This window comes from Anomaloglossus baeobatrachus, chromosome 6 (genome assembly GCF_048569485.1).
Source record: "Anomaloglossus baeobatrachus isolate aAnoBae1 chromosome 6, aAnoBae1.hap1, whole genome shotgun sequence".
NCBI classification, from domain to species: domain Eukaryota; kingdom Metazoa; phylum Chordata; class Amphibia; order Anura; family Aromobatidae; genus Anomaloglossus; species Anomaloglossus baeobatrachus.
The window spans coordinates 341,438,294-341,451,971 of NC_134358.1; positions in this window are offsets into that span (position 1 = coordinate 341,438,294).

Sequence of the window (13,678 nt, forward strand, 5' to 3'; positions counted from 1 at the left end):
GATCCGGACTACGCCATACCATGCCCAGACTAATGGGATGTGTGAGAAAATGAATCACCTGGTCCTGAACCTCCTCAAGACGCTACCGCTGGAGAAAAGGAACCTGTGGCCTGAGAAGTTGCCTGACCTGGTGGATATGTACAATAACATCCCCTGCAGTTCCACCAAGTGCACACCGGCATATCTAATGAGGGCCCGGCTGGGGCGGCTGCCCGTAGACCTGAAGATGGATATAGAAGCACCCGAAGCACTCTCATCCACCAACCGCTGGGACACCAAGCGACAGATGCAGTATCGACAGATCCAGGAATGTGTGGAAAGGAATCTGCGCCAGAGCCGGGAAAAACAAGAACAGCGCTTCAACAGGCGGGCTCCAGCTGCACCCTTTGTACCCAGGGATGTGGTGCTAAAGCGCAAGAGAAGGACACATAAGCTCGACGACCAGTGGGAAAGGACACCATATGTCATACAACCCACTGGATGGGAGAATGAAAAGACTTATCTGATCAGTCGCGACCAGGGGAAGACCACGGCTACCATTTCCAGGGACCACCTGAAGAGATGCCCAGATCCCCTAAGGCTGGTAGATGGGACTCCAGCTTCCGTGCCGAGCGGTGAAAAGAAGAAGGAGGTGATTCATACCGTAACGGGCGACTTTCCAACGGACTGGCCTATGCAAAATGGCGTGGTGATTGTTCCCGTTATAACGTTCCCAGAACCCGTGGCAGAAAGAGAGACGGAGACATCCACCAGCGAGCCAGCCGAACCAGTGCCCAGGGATGCACCTATACTACGCCCCTGTAGGTCTCTACCTGCCATACCCGACACAAGGGAAGAGGGGCCAGTTATCCCCTCTATCCCACTACCTGCCACTGATGACACTGGGCCCAGAAGGTCCACACGACCTAACCTAGGTAGGCCCCCACTTAGGAACAGGGAAACTGCTATTTAGGGGTGCGGTATGTCGATTGTGTAAATAACTGAATAAATGGCTACTAATCACCCAAGGCTTTCACCTGATTCAAACAGTGACTGTCCCCGTTGGGACCAACAAGTTTATTTTGTGGTAGCCCGTTGGCTGCTGAAGTGCCCGTCCCCGTTGGGACTGATGTTGTCACCTTTACCCCCTTAAAGACAAGGCTGAGAACATGCAAGCCACCCAAAAACTATTGGGTTTGTAAATAGTCCCCAACTTCCCCTTCCCGCTACTGCCAGTCTCCGGAGAGGCTGGTTGGAGGAAGGACCCGCAGCAGAGCAGGCTGGGGTCCGGTCACCACCAGGACCGATGACCATCCTCCGGGTCAGGGGTCCCCTTGGATGTGTGGCCTCTGAAGGACTGCCGGGTGCGTAGCACCATACCCGTTCCCGCTTGGGTGGCCTGGGCCAGTTCCCGTTTTTCGGACTGGGGAAAAGGGGTGCTGCCTGTTTCTTAGGGGAAACATCAAGGTTCAGGTTGCTTGGGTGGGAAAGAGGAAGGACCCGTTAATGTTATTAAAAATGTTTCCCCATTTGCAACGGTTCATGTGATGTGCCTCCCGTAAGGGAAGAAATCAAAATGCTTTTTGAAATGTTTTACCTGTTATTTATCCTTTTTGCAGTTAACAGAAAAATAAAACCAGTGTGGACGGGCAGCCTGCGGATGGTTTGCATTAAACCAAGGGGGAGTGTGATGCCCTGGACCCCAGGGGTCACAGGTTACCACATCACCACATACACCCCCACAGTAGAAAGGTACCATCAGTCAACCATAAAGACTTGATTGCCTCCCTCAGTGTTAGACAGGCACACTAGGTGGGTGGAGTCAGGCAGAAAGACACGCCCCGAGGAGACTGCTGGTCTGAGGCAGGAAAACACAAACAGTTCAGTTCAGTTCAGTGGAGTGGAGTGAAACAGTCAGGCAGGCAGACGGCAGTGACCGCCTGCAGGAGACCGGGAACACGACCAGCGGAACCGTAAGGGACCGGGACAGGGTAGTGGCCCGCCGGAACCGAACCGGGGAGCTAACCGGATACCGGAGCACCAGGCAGGGTACTCAGACCCTGAACTAGGCTATATGCCACCACCATAGTCGAATTAACTGATTGCGGTCTGGACCTCAGGGGTTCATTCCCACCAAAGTCCCGTTAGAAGGCAACAGCCCAACCCGTCCGGATAGTAGCCACCACCAAAGGCCAGAGATCCAAGGGCCAGCGCCTGCGGGCAAAGGAGCTCCTCCGACATCTACAAGCGGACTACCGGTGCTCAGGCACAGTTGTCAAACTACTACATAGGTGCAGGAGAAAGGTGGACATTGCCAACCCGACTAGGAAGCTGCAGCCGGCTGCGGGCCCCGTTCATACCTTCGTTTGGTTTACCAAAGACTCTGTGTGGTTTAATCGTGAGTACATCAGTGCCCTCAGACACCGCACCGCAACCCTGCGCCCTGCACCCCGGCCCTCGCACCACCAGGCCCCGGGACCCACATCCCCTACCCACGGAGGGGTCAACACCTAGCTGCGCCACTACACCACTCACGGGAGTCCCCGTACCTTCATCGCAGCGGTGGTGTCGACCATCACCACTACCCGTGGGTGGCGTCACGAACAATCATCCCAAAACCAAACCAGATGCTCTGTCTGTTGAGAGATGCAGCATCCCAGGAATACAACTCTGTCCAGGCAGATTTGTATTTTATTCTTCGAGGCTTTACACCCATTCAATGCAAGAAACTGCAACAGTGAGATCGAGTTTTCCTGGGCTTCTACCATGGAATCAGAGCATATGATAAGGTCATCAACATACTGGAGGAGAACCACAGTGGGGTGAGTCATTTTCCAATGTTCTAATACATTAAGCTGGTGTCACACTAAGCGACAGCGACAACGACGTCGCTGTTACGTCACCATTTTCGGTGACGTAACAGCGACCTTGTAAGTCGCTGTTATGATCGCTGCTTAGCTGTCAAACACAGGAAAAGCAGCGATCATAACGTCGCTGTGCTACATGTGCAGAGAGCAGGGAGCCGCGCTTAGCGCTGGCTCCTTGCTCTCCTAGGTACAGTACACATCGGGTTAATTAACCCGATGTGTGCTGCAGGTACATGTCACAGTGCAGAGAGCAAGGAGCCGCGCGCACTGCTTAGCGCTGGCTCCTTGCTCTCCTTGCTACAGTATACATCGGGTTAATTACCTGATGTGTACTGCAGCCACATGTCACAGTGCAGGAGCCGGCACTGGCAGCAAGAGCGGAGGCTGGTAACGAAGGTAAATATCGGGTAACCAGGGAAAGGTCTTCCCTTGGTTACCCGATGTTTACGCTGGTTACAGCTTACCGCAGCTGCCAGTGCCGGCTCCTGATCGCTTCATTTCGTCGCTCTCTCGCTGTCACACACAGCGATGTGTGTGTCACAGCGGGAGAGTGACGACCAAAAAATGAAGCTGGACATTCAGCAACGACCGGCGACCTCACAGCAGGGGCCAGGTCGTTGCTGGATGTCACACACAGCGACAGCGACGGGACGTCGCTGCAACGTCACAGAAAATGGTGACGTAGCAGCAACGTCGTTGTCGTCGTCGTTATGTGTGACACCAGCTTTAGTCATCGCTAAGCTGAACATAGACAGGCTGTTCTGGGCTCCATGAAGCATCACTGTCCTTGTGTATTTTTGGCCCACGTGTGTAAAGGCAGAAAGGTATTGGCAGTCAGGATGTACTGGTACACTGAAGAAGGCAATAGCTAGATCCACAACTGTAAAGCAGGAGGAAGTAGGAGGAATGGATGCCAGGAGAGTATGGGGGTTAGACACAATTGGGGTGTCAAGCATTGTGGCTTCATTAACAGCACTCAAGTCCTGTACTTTGTTGGTACTCCCTTCTGTGTCTTCTTTTTCACAGGAAATAATGGGGTGTTGCAAGGGGATTTGGTGGGGGCGATTGCTCCATTCTTGAGATAGCATTCTAATTGGTGAGACAGCAGAAGACTGTTGAATGAACAGTGGGTATTGGGGTTTACGGGGGAGCAGAGCTCCCGCTTTATGTTTCCCCCTCCACTGGCTGGACTGGAAGTAGTCCGATATCCTCTGGGCTTTGTGACCAAAGTGTACTAGGGATCTGTGCCAGCCAGGTGACCTCAGTGGGCATCACATCTTCTGATATATAAAAGAGACCAAAACTTTGCGGCACCTCATCTTGATCCAGAGGGGTAGTCAAAATGACAATACCCATCATTGTTCAAAGAGATACCTGCATGTAAATTTCTGAGTAGTTTTGTTTCTAATAAATTGACTAGACATGTTGTGGACAGGACAAGCTGTGAAAAATGACTATGTAGCAGGGTACAGGGTAGTGGTGGATCCATCTTGCCAATGTCCTATTGTGGAGTAGGAGAAGGGGGAGGAATTTGCGGATCAAATAAGGAGTGGTCTTGGTTGTCACGGTGCTGAGGGACTGACCTGCAATTCCTTAGAATATGACCAAGTTTTCCAGACTTCTTGCAGGTGATCCTGGACTTTTTGCAGGTGATCCTGGACTTTTTGCATCCTGATCCTCTCCAGGTGACTGTGCAAGCAGCACATTTGTACATGGGGTGGTATTGCATATTGTTAGATTCATCTCCACACATCTTGCCACTTGAAAGAGGGTGCCCTGGTCCTACATCCTGTAGTCAGGAGTTGCTAGCTGCAGCTGTTTGCGTATGAACTCTCGGAGACAAGGAATTGTACCCAGGTTTGTATCAGAGCTTTCTCTCTATAATTTAACCCCAGATCCCAAAAGCCAGGGAAGGAGTCTTGCGAGGATAATTTGCATATTCCCAGTGCCTTCTGGGATAAGTGAAGAGTCACCGCGAGCTCAAGGAGAACCGGGTTTTGGCCGTTACAGCCGGAAGGAAGACTTCTGAAAGCCAGGGAAGGAGTCTTGCGAGGATAATTTGCATATTCCCAGTGCCTTCTGGGATAAGTGAAGCGTCACCGCGAGCTCAAGGAGAACCGGGTTTTGGCCGTTACAGCTGGAAGGAAGACTTCTGAAAGCCAGGGAAGGAGTCTTGCGAGGATAATTTGCATATTCCCAGTGCCTTCTGGGATAAGTGAAGAGTCACCGCGAGCTCAAGGAGAACCGGGTTTTGGCCGTTACAGCCGGAAGGAAGACTTCTGAAAATTTTAACCTGTTTTCTTCATTGTGAGCGTGAGTGAGCAAAGTGTGAGCAAAAGTAAGTGTGAGTAGAATTGTTTGTATTTAGTTGTTTAATTACTTAACATTTGTTTAGTGCTATCCCCATTAGAAAATGTGCTCCACTATTGCTAATGAGATCCAGTGTACATCTTGTCTCATGTATGCAGTCCTTGAAAAGCCGTTCGAGGGTGCATACTGTTGTTCGAGATGTGCGCAAGTTGCACGTTTGGAAGCCCAGATACTGGATCTAAATGAGCAGCTGGCAACTCTGAGATGCATTAGCAATATGGAAAGGAGTTTGCTGCTCACTGAGCAGCAGCTTGCTGGGTCAGATGTGGGGGAGGATCGTAGTAGGGAGCGGCAGGACGGTGAGGTAGGTAGCTGGGTGACAGTTAGAAAGGGGGGTAAAGGGAAAAGTGCTAGGAAGGCTAGTCCTGAACTGACACACCCCAATAGGTTTGCAAACTTGGCAGATGAGGGGGATGTCATTACAGGGGTAGCATTGCTGCAGCAAGGCATGACCTCTGAATGCCAGAGGAGTGTCTGCTCCAGTAAGGGGGGGAATAGGAGTGCAGGGCAGGCAAGACAGGTACTGGTAGTGGGGGACTCAATTATTAGGGGGACAGATAGGGCAATCTGTCACAAAGACAGGGATCGCCGAACAGTGTGTTGTCTTCCTGGCGCTCGAGTTCGGCACATCGCTGATCGGGTTGACAGATTACTGGGAGGGGCTGGGGAGGACCCAGCGGTCATTGTACACATTGGCACAAATGACAAAGTTAGAGGTAGGTGGAAGGTCCTTAAAGATGATTTCAGGGAATTAGGTTGTAAGCTTAAAGCATGGACCTCAAAAGGTGGTATTTTCGGAAATACTACCTGTGCCACGAGCCACACCAGAGAGGCAAAGAGAGATCAGGGAGGTTAACAGGTGGCTCAGGAATTGGTGTAGGAAAGAGGGTTTTGGGTTCCTGGAGAATTGGGCCGACTTTTCAGTTGGCTACAGATTCTATGCTAGGGATGGGCTGCATCTTAATGGGGAGGGTGCAGCTCTGCTGGGGCAGAAAATGGCTAGAAGGTTGGAGGAGTGTTTAAACTAGGAATGGGGGGCGAGGGTATTCACTTTATAGAAGGGGAATGTAGTGCAGATAGTGACCAGGGCACAAGTAATGAAATTGGGGGTGGTACGGGGGGAAGGGTTAGGACAGTCAATACAGTAAGCAGGAATACAGGTACAGAGTCATACGTAACGTGCATGTACACTAATGCCCGAAGCCTCACAAATAAGGTGGAGGAATTAGAATTAATATTGTTGGAAGAAAATTATGATATAGTGGGGATATCAGAGACATGGCTGGATGAGAGCTATGACTGGGCTGTTAATTTACAGGGTTATAGCCTATTCAGGAATGACTGTACAAATAAGCGAGGGGGAGGTGTGTGTCTATATGTAAAATCATCCTTAAAACCCATCCTGCGTGACAACATATGTGAGGGTACTGAGAATGTAGAGTCTCTATGGGTGGAGATAAGGGGGGGGGAGAATGAATAATAAAATACTGATAGGGGTGTGTTATAAGACGCCGAATATTATGGAAGAGGTAGAGAATCTCCTCATAAAGCAAATTGATAAAGCAGCGAGTCTCGGAGAGGTAATTATTATGGGGGACTTTAACTATCCTGATATAAATTGGGGAACAGAAACTTGCAGTTCCAGCAAAGGAAATAGATTTTTGATAACAATGAAAGATAATTACCTTTCACAAATGGTACAAGACCCCACAAGAGGGGGAGCACTACTAGACCTTGTACTAACCAATAGGCCAGACCGCATATCAAATATACAAGTTGGGGGTTACTTGGGGAATAGTGATCACAAAATAATAAGTTTTCATGTATTTTTTAGTAAGATGTATAGTAGAGGGGCTACAAGGACATTAAACTTCAGGAAAGCAAATTTTAAACGGTTGAGAGATGATCTTAGTGCAATAAACTGGGATGATGTACTAAGTAATAAAAGTACACAAAGCAAATGGGAGACTTTTATGAGCATCCTGAATAGGACTTGTGCAGAAAATATACCCTATGGGAACAAACATGCTAGAAATAGGAGGAAACCCCTATGGCTAAATAGAGCTGTAAGGGAAGCAATAAAAGAAAAACAGATAGCCTTAAAAGAATTAAAGAGGGTAGGTAGTGATGAGGCATTATATAATTATAGAAAATTAAATAAAATATGTAAAAAGCAAATTAAGTTAGCTAAGTTTGAGACAGAGAGACTCATTGCGAGAGAAAGTAAAAATAATCCTAAAATATTCTTTAACTACATAAACAGTAAAAAACTGAAAAGCGATAGTGTTGGCCCCCTTAAAAATAGTCTTGGTGAAATGGTGGAAGGGGATGAGGGTAAAGCCAACCTGCTGAATGACTTTTTTTCTACGGTTTTTATACAAGAAAATGCCATGGCAGATGACATGACCAGTGATACCATAAATTCACCCTTGAATATTACCTGCTTAACACAGCAGGAAGTATGCCGCCGCCTCGAAATCACTAAGGTTGACAAATCTCTGGGCCCGGATGGCATACACCCCAGAGTATTACAGGAATTGAGTTCTGTGATAGATAGACCATTATTTTTAATCTTCTCAGATTCCTTAACAGGGTCGGTACCGCAGGACTGGCGCATAGCAAATGTGGTGCCAATATTCAAAAAGGGGACAAAAACTGAGCCAGGAAATTATAGGCCGGTAAGTTTAACCTCTACGGTTGGTAAAATCCTTGAGGGTTTCTTGAGAGATGCTATACTGGAGTATCTCAAGAAAAATAACCTTATGACAGAGTATCAACATGGGTTTATGAGGGATCGATCCTGTCAAACTAATTTGATCAGCTTCTATGAAGAGGTAAGTTCAAGCCTGGACCAGGGAAATGCAGTGGATGTTGTGTATATGGACTTTTCAAAAGCTTTTGATACGGTGCCACACAAAAGGTTGGTACATAAAATGAGAATAATGGGGATAGGGGAAAATATGTGTAACTGGGTTAAAAACTGGCTCAGTGATAGGAAACAAAGGGTGGTTATTAATGGTACGTACTCGGACTGGGTCTCAGTTCATAGTGGGGTACCACAGGGGTCAGTATTGGGCCCGCTTCTTTTCAACATATTTGTAAATGACCTTGTTGGGGGCATGCGGAGTAGAATTTCAATATTTGCAGATGATACTAAACTCTGCAGGGTAATCAATACAGAGGAGGATAATTTTATATTACAGGGAGATTTATGTAAATTGGAGGATTGGGCTGAGAAATGGCAATTGAAGTTTAATGCAGATAAATGTAAGGTCATGCACTTGGGTAGAGGAAATAACATTTATGATTATGTACTTAATTGTAGAACACTGGGTAAAACAGACACAGAAAAAGACTTGGGTGTATGGGTGGATGGTAAACTTCACTTTAGTGGACAGTGTCAGGCAACTGCTGCCAGGGCTAATAAAATAATGGGATGTATTAAAAGAGGTATAAGTGTTCATGAAAAAAATATAGTTCTACCCCTGTACAAGTCACTAGTGCGACCGCACTTAGAATACTGTGTACAATTCTGGTCACCGATATATAAGAAGGACATAGCTGAACTGGAGAGGGTGCAGAGAAGAGCCACCAAGATTATTAGAGGAATGGGTGGGCTGCAATACCAAGACAGGTTATTAAACTTGGGGTTATTTAGTTTGGAAAAACGAAGGCTTAGGGGGGATCTAATCACAATGTATAAATATATGAGGGGACAGTACAGAGACCTTTCCAAAGATCTTTTTACACCTAGGCCTGCGACTGGAACACGGGGGCATCCGCTACGTCTTGAGGAAAGAAGGTTTAATCATAATCACAGACGAGGATTCTTTACTGTACGAGCAGTGAGACTATGGAACTCTCTGCCGCATGATGTTGTAATGAGTGATTCACTACTAACATTTAAGCAGAGCCTGGATGCCTTTCTTGAAAAATTTAATATTACCAGTTATGTATATTAGATTTTATGACAGGGTATTGATCCAGGGAACTAGTCTGATTGCCGGATGTGGAGTCAGGAAGGAAATTTTTTCCCCATTGGAACTTGTTTGCCACATTGGGGTTTTTTTGCCTTCCTCTGGATCAACATGTTAGGCTACGGGTTGAACTAGATGGACTTAGAGTCTCCCTTCAACCTTAAAAACTATGATACTATGATCTCAGAACATCTGATTGAGTCAGTGATAGAATTTCTCCATCTCTTTTTTTGCCCAGTAGTATTGTGCCCATCCTTGTGGTATTGTGCCCAGTAGTATTGTGTCCATCCTTGTGGTGTTGTACCCATCCTTGCAGTATTGTGTCCTTCCTTGTGATATTGTGCCCATCTGTGTGGTATTGTGCCCAGTAGTTTTGTATCCATCCTTGTGGTATTGTGCCCAGTAGTATTGTGGCCATCCTTGTGGTATTGTGACCATCCTTGTAGTATTGTGTCCTTCCTTGTGGTACTGTGCCCATCCTTGTGGTACTGTGCCCTGTAGTACTGTGCTCATCCTTGTAGTACTGTGTCCTGCAGTATTGTGCCATGTAGTATTGTATCCATCCTTGTGGTATTGTGTCCTGTAGTATTTTGTCCATCGTTTAGTAATACGGGAAAAAATAAATAAATTCTCCTCACCTTCCTCAATTCCCTCTTATTAGGCCCCATGCTCATGATCAGTGTTTGCAGCCTTTCGGATGAAGCATGCGTCAGCTGCGTCCAAAACGCTGCGCTGTACAATACAAGTAGAGTGGATGGTATTTCAAAAATCCCATGCCCACTGTGCGTGTGCGGCCCGCAGTGAAAACTGACCTGCGGTGCGGCTTTCAGAGGACGCAGCATATGAATTTATGCTGCGGAGTCGCATGTGTCCTCATAGGGAGAACACAGCGAGGAGACTGCAGTGCTCCGAACCCTGATCGCAAGCATGGGCTGCTGCGGTCTCCTGCGGAGACTTGCGGCCTTGCAAGTCACAACCCGCTGCATCCAGGTCGCAGCGGGTCCTGATCGTGAACACGTAGCTTACCTGCTTGTTGTGGCCCGTGATGATCATTGCGGCTGTATGCTGGGGGTCGGCACCAGCAGGACTTTACTACAACCGAATCATTTGCAGTGCCGCGCAGAGGAGATGGCTGCTGCCTGCCAATTAGATGCAAGGAGGTGACGTCATACAGCGACGTCAATTCCTTGCATCTGATTGACGGGCAGCAGCCATTGGTATAGCGCAGACAGCTCCTCTGCACAGCTCCACAAGTGATTCAATTGTAGTAAAGTCCTGCCGGCGCTAACCCACGGCATAGAGGCGCGATCATCACGGGGTCTGCGGGCCGCAACAAGCAGCCTCAGGGGCCGCATGCGGCCCGCGTTTGGGACCACTGTGTTAAGGTATGTGCACACCATGGCTTTTACACATTTGCAAATATTTTGAGTTTCTCATGTGGAAGACATGTGGCATATTTTTTATGGCTTCTTTTCTAACATCTTTTGGCTGCTTTTTGTTTTATTCATTATTATTGAAATTGTATTAAGCAGTAGCAGCCCTATTTTAACTGCTTATTGTCCTTAAAAACCTGAAGCTGTTAAAAGAATCTAAAAAAACCTGAACGTATGTGATCTTCATTCTTTTAGCACTTTTTCAAGTGTGTTAGAGTAGATCCGCCTTAAATAGAGGTCATGTGCACAATCGTAGTTTTAGGCTGCCACTAAGGGAAGCGACCACTTAAAGTGTCTAGGGCAGCATGAAGGCCAAATACAGCTCTGGTGGTACCTTCACATAAACAGTGAGGGAGAGAGTCCAGTCTATTGTAAGGGTATCAACTACGGCACCAGTCCCAAGCTAACACAGAGATGCTTCAGCTAGTACGACCTGTTGACTTCTAGGGTTTCAGTGACAATGGTCGAATATCCCCCTCCCGATCTCTCTACATTTTTTGTTGTTTTAAAAAAATATTGCAATGTCGCTCTCAGCATCTCTCGCCGAGTTGTACACAATGTTGTCACCATTTTTTGGGAAAATCCTCAGCAGTGCCAGATACTGAAGAGTGAATTTTTTCCTGGCTTGATGAAGCGACACACAGATCTTACTAAAAGCTCTTTTCTCTTGGCCACATTTGCAGAGTAGTCCTCGAAGAGAAGGAGTTTCATGCCTCTTATGATCAGTGGTATAGCTCTCTTTCTATAGGTCCCTATTATGTCAAATTTATCAGTATAGTTAAAAAATTTCATGATCACTTGGCGTTGTCTGGTCACCAAATTTTTGGTTATGGGAGCACAGGTCTGATCCTACCCTGAGCTCTTTCGACTCTTTATCCTCTGTTGATTCCCAAAGCCGCTGACAGGTCTCTTTCACACAAGCGTTGAAGGTCAACAATCGGAACCACTTCAGATAGCCCCACTAACCTTAGGATGGTGCGTCTCGATCTATTCTCAAGATACCTTATTGGCCAGGCATTTTGTCTATGCGACAGTTTCCTCCATCCGTGAGGATATTTGCTTATTATCTTTTTCCAGGGATGACACCCTCTGTTCCAGTTCAACTAACTGTCCTTTATGTTTGTTTAATTCCCCCTGAACGTTGTGTAGGGCATTCTGGATGGCTTGCTCAAGGGTTTTCTGGATTTCTGGCATGATATTAATTGCAACCTCCGTCGCCATTTTTTTTATAGTTATCATTTGCGCCTGCGTGTCACCTTCTCCGCTGCAATTGTTAGAATGGTGGTTGAGATATAGGAACAGGGTCTTATTCTTCCAGGTGGCTCGTTGCCATATCTTCCTCCCCTTCAATGCCGATTCAGTCTTTTGCTTGGCGATAATAGTCAGTGCGCTCCATAAGGCACAAGTCTGCAAGTTGAAAAAAAAAAAAAAAGCTCCATCCCTTTAACAAGGAGAGACAATAAATTGCAGAGTGGGGGCTCCGGTCTAGAAGTGGTTTTCTGTCAGCCCTCAGAAGAAAGCAATTGTTTCATATGGTGCAATTCTCTATGTGGGCCACTAGGGGGAAGTATTAATCATTCAGATGACTGAGTGCAATGTAGTATCCACTTTCACCCAATAGATGTCTCCCTCCTTCCTTCTCATGCATCAGACAATTGAGGCAGTGGCCATGTTTTTTTATTTATTTTTTTTCAATTGACAATTCTCGCCTAAACTACTCAGGGGAGCTCTTCTTGTCCTATCTTCATGGGCTGCCTAGCCCAACACATCCGCCGCCCTGCTCAAGACATCCACCCACCTAAGGCCACAGACCTTGCGTCCAGCCTCAGATCTCGAGTCCTGCTGTGATCGTTTCGCTCTCCTCATCAGCACCGCTGAGGACGTTGCATGACACAGCCCGGGGGACAGAGGAGCCTCACAGGATCAGCCCAACACTCCGCATCTGCGGTACTGCCCAGCAGGGACGGTTGAAGGACATGGGAGACACCAACCTATCCCAGATCCAGGATCTGCCTCCAGCTTCAGTTCTCCCAATTCGTCTTCGGCACTGCTGCACTCTCTCTCACCTCTCTGCCTTCCTCACGATATTTTGAGCACAGTGGGGGTGGCAGCGACACGTGTGTCTTTAGTCCGGGCCTGTTGGTGCCTCGGGTCAGTCTCCCGCTCAGAGTCCCAACCTTCTGATGGCGTCTAGGCTCCGCTGTCCCAAGCCCCGGTGGCTGTCGATATGTGGGGCATTGAATGGGCACAAATCTGACCCAGGTCCCTAGTTTGGTCTCTGGCAGGTGCAGGGACTTCTCACCACATGACCTACATCTTCAGCGCCGGAACTGGAAGTCTCTAATGCCATTTTCACTGCGAACAGCTCTCATATTGGAAGATTTTTTTTTCCTCTTGCTTCAACCATGGAGAGGACTATGAACGCTCTTAGATTTGCCCCATCCTATCCTGCTTGCAACTGCTGTTACACCATTATCTAGCTCTAACCACCACAGCATGGAGTTTGTTGTTACTAAGAAAAGTTTTAATCTTCCTTCTGAATGCCCTACTAATTGCTCTCTTGCCCTCTAAACACCTCCTAATGTAGTTGCAGGAAATGGAGCTGAGCCCATTATACTGTGGAAATACAAGAGGTCAGGGATCCCACTAAGGACATAGCTCCCCTGAGAGATATGTATGGCCAGTTCACTGCCGCAAAAGTCAAGGCCATTATTTTGCATTTCTCTTCCTTCGGAGGGAAACATCTCTGGGTTGTCGAGTCAAGTATAAAACCAAGAAAGGTTTGCACTTTTGCCGGTTGTAAAATTGACTTCTCCAGATCCAACAGCCATCCCAAATCTGCCAAGAATGTCCTGACTCTAAGGCGAGCTTTACACGTTGCGACATCGGTAACTATATATTGTCGGGGTCACGTCGTTAGTGACGCACATCCGGCGCCGTTACAGACATTGCAGCCTTTAAACCGTAGGAGCGACGATGACCGATTGCAAAAACATCAAAAATCGTTGATCGGTGCCACGTCGCTCCTGTTCATAATATCGCTGCTGCTGCC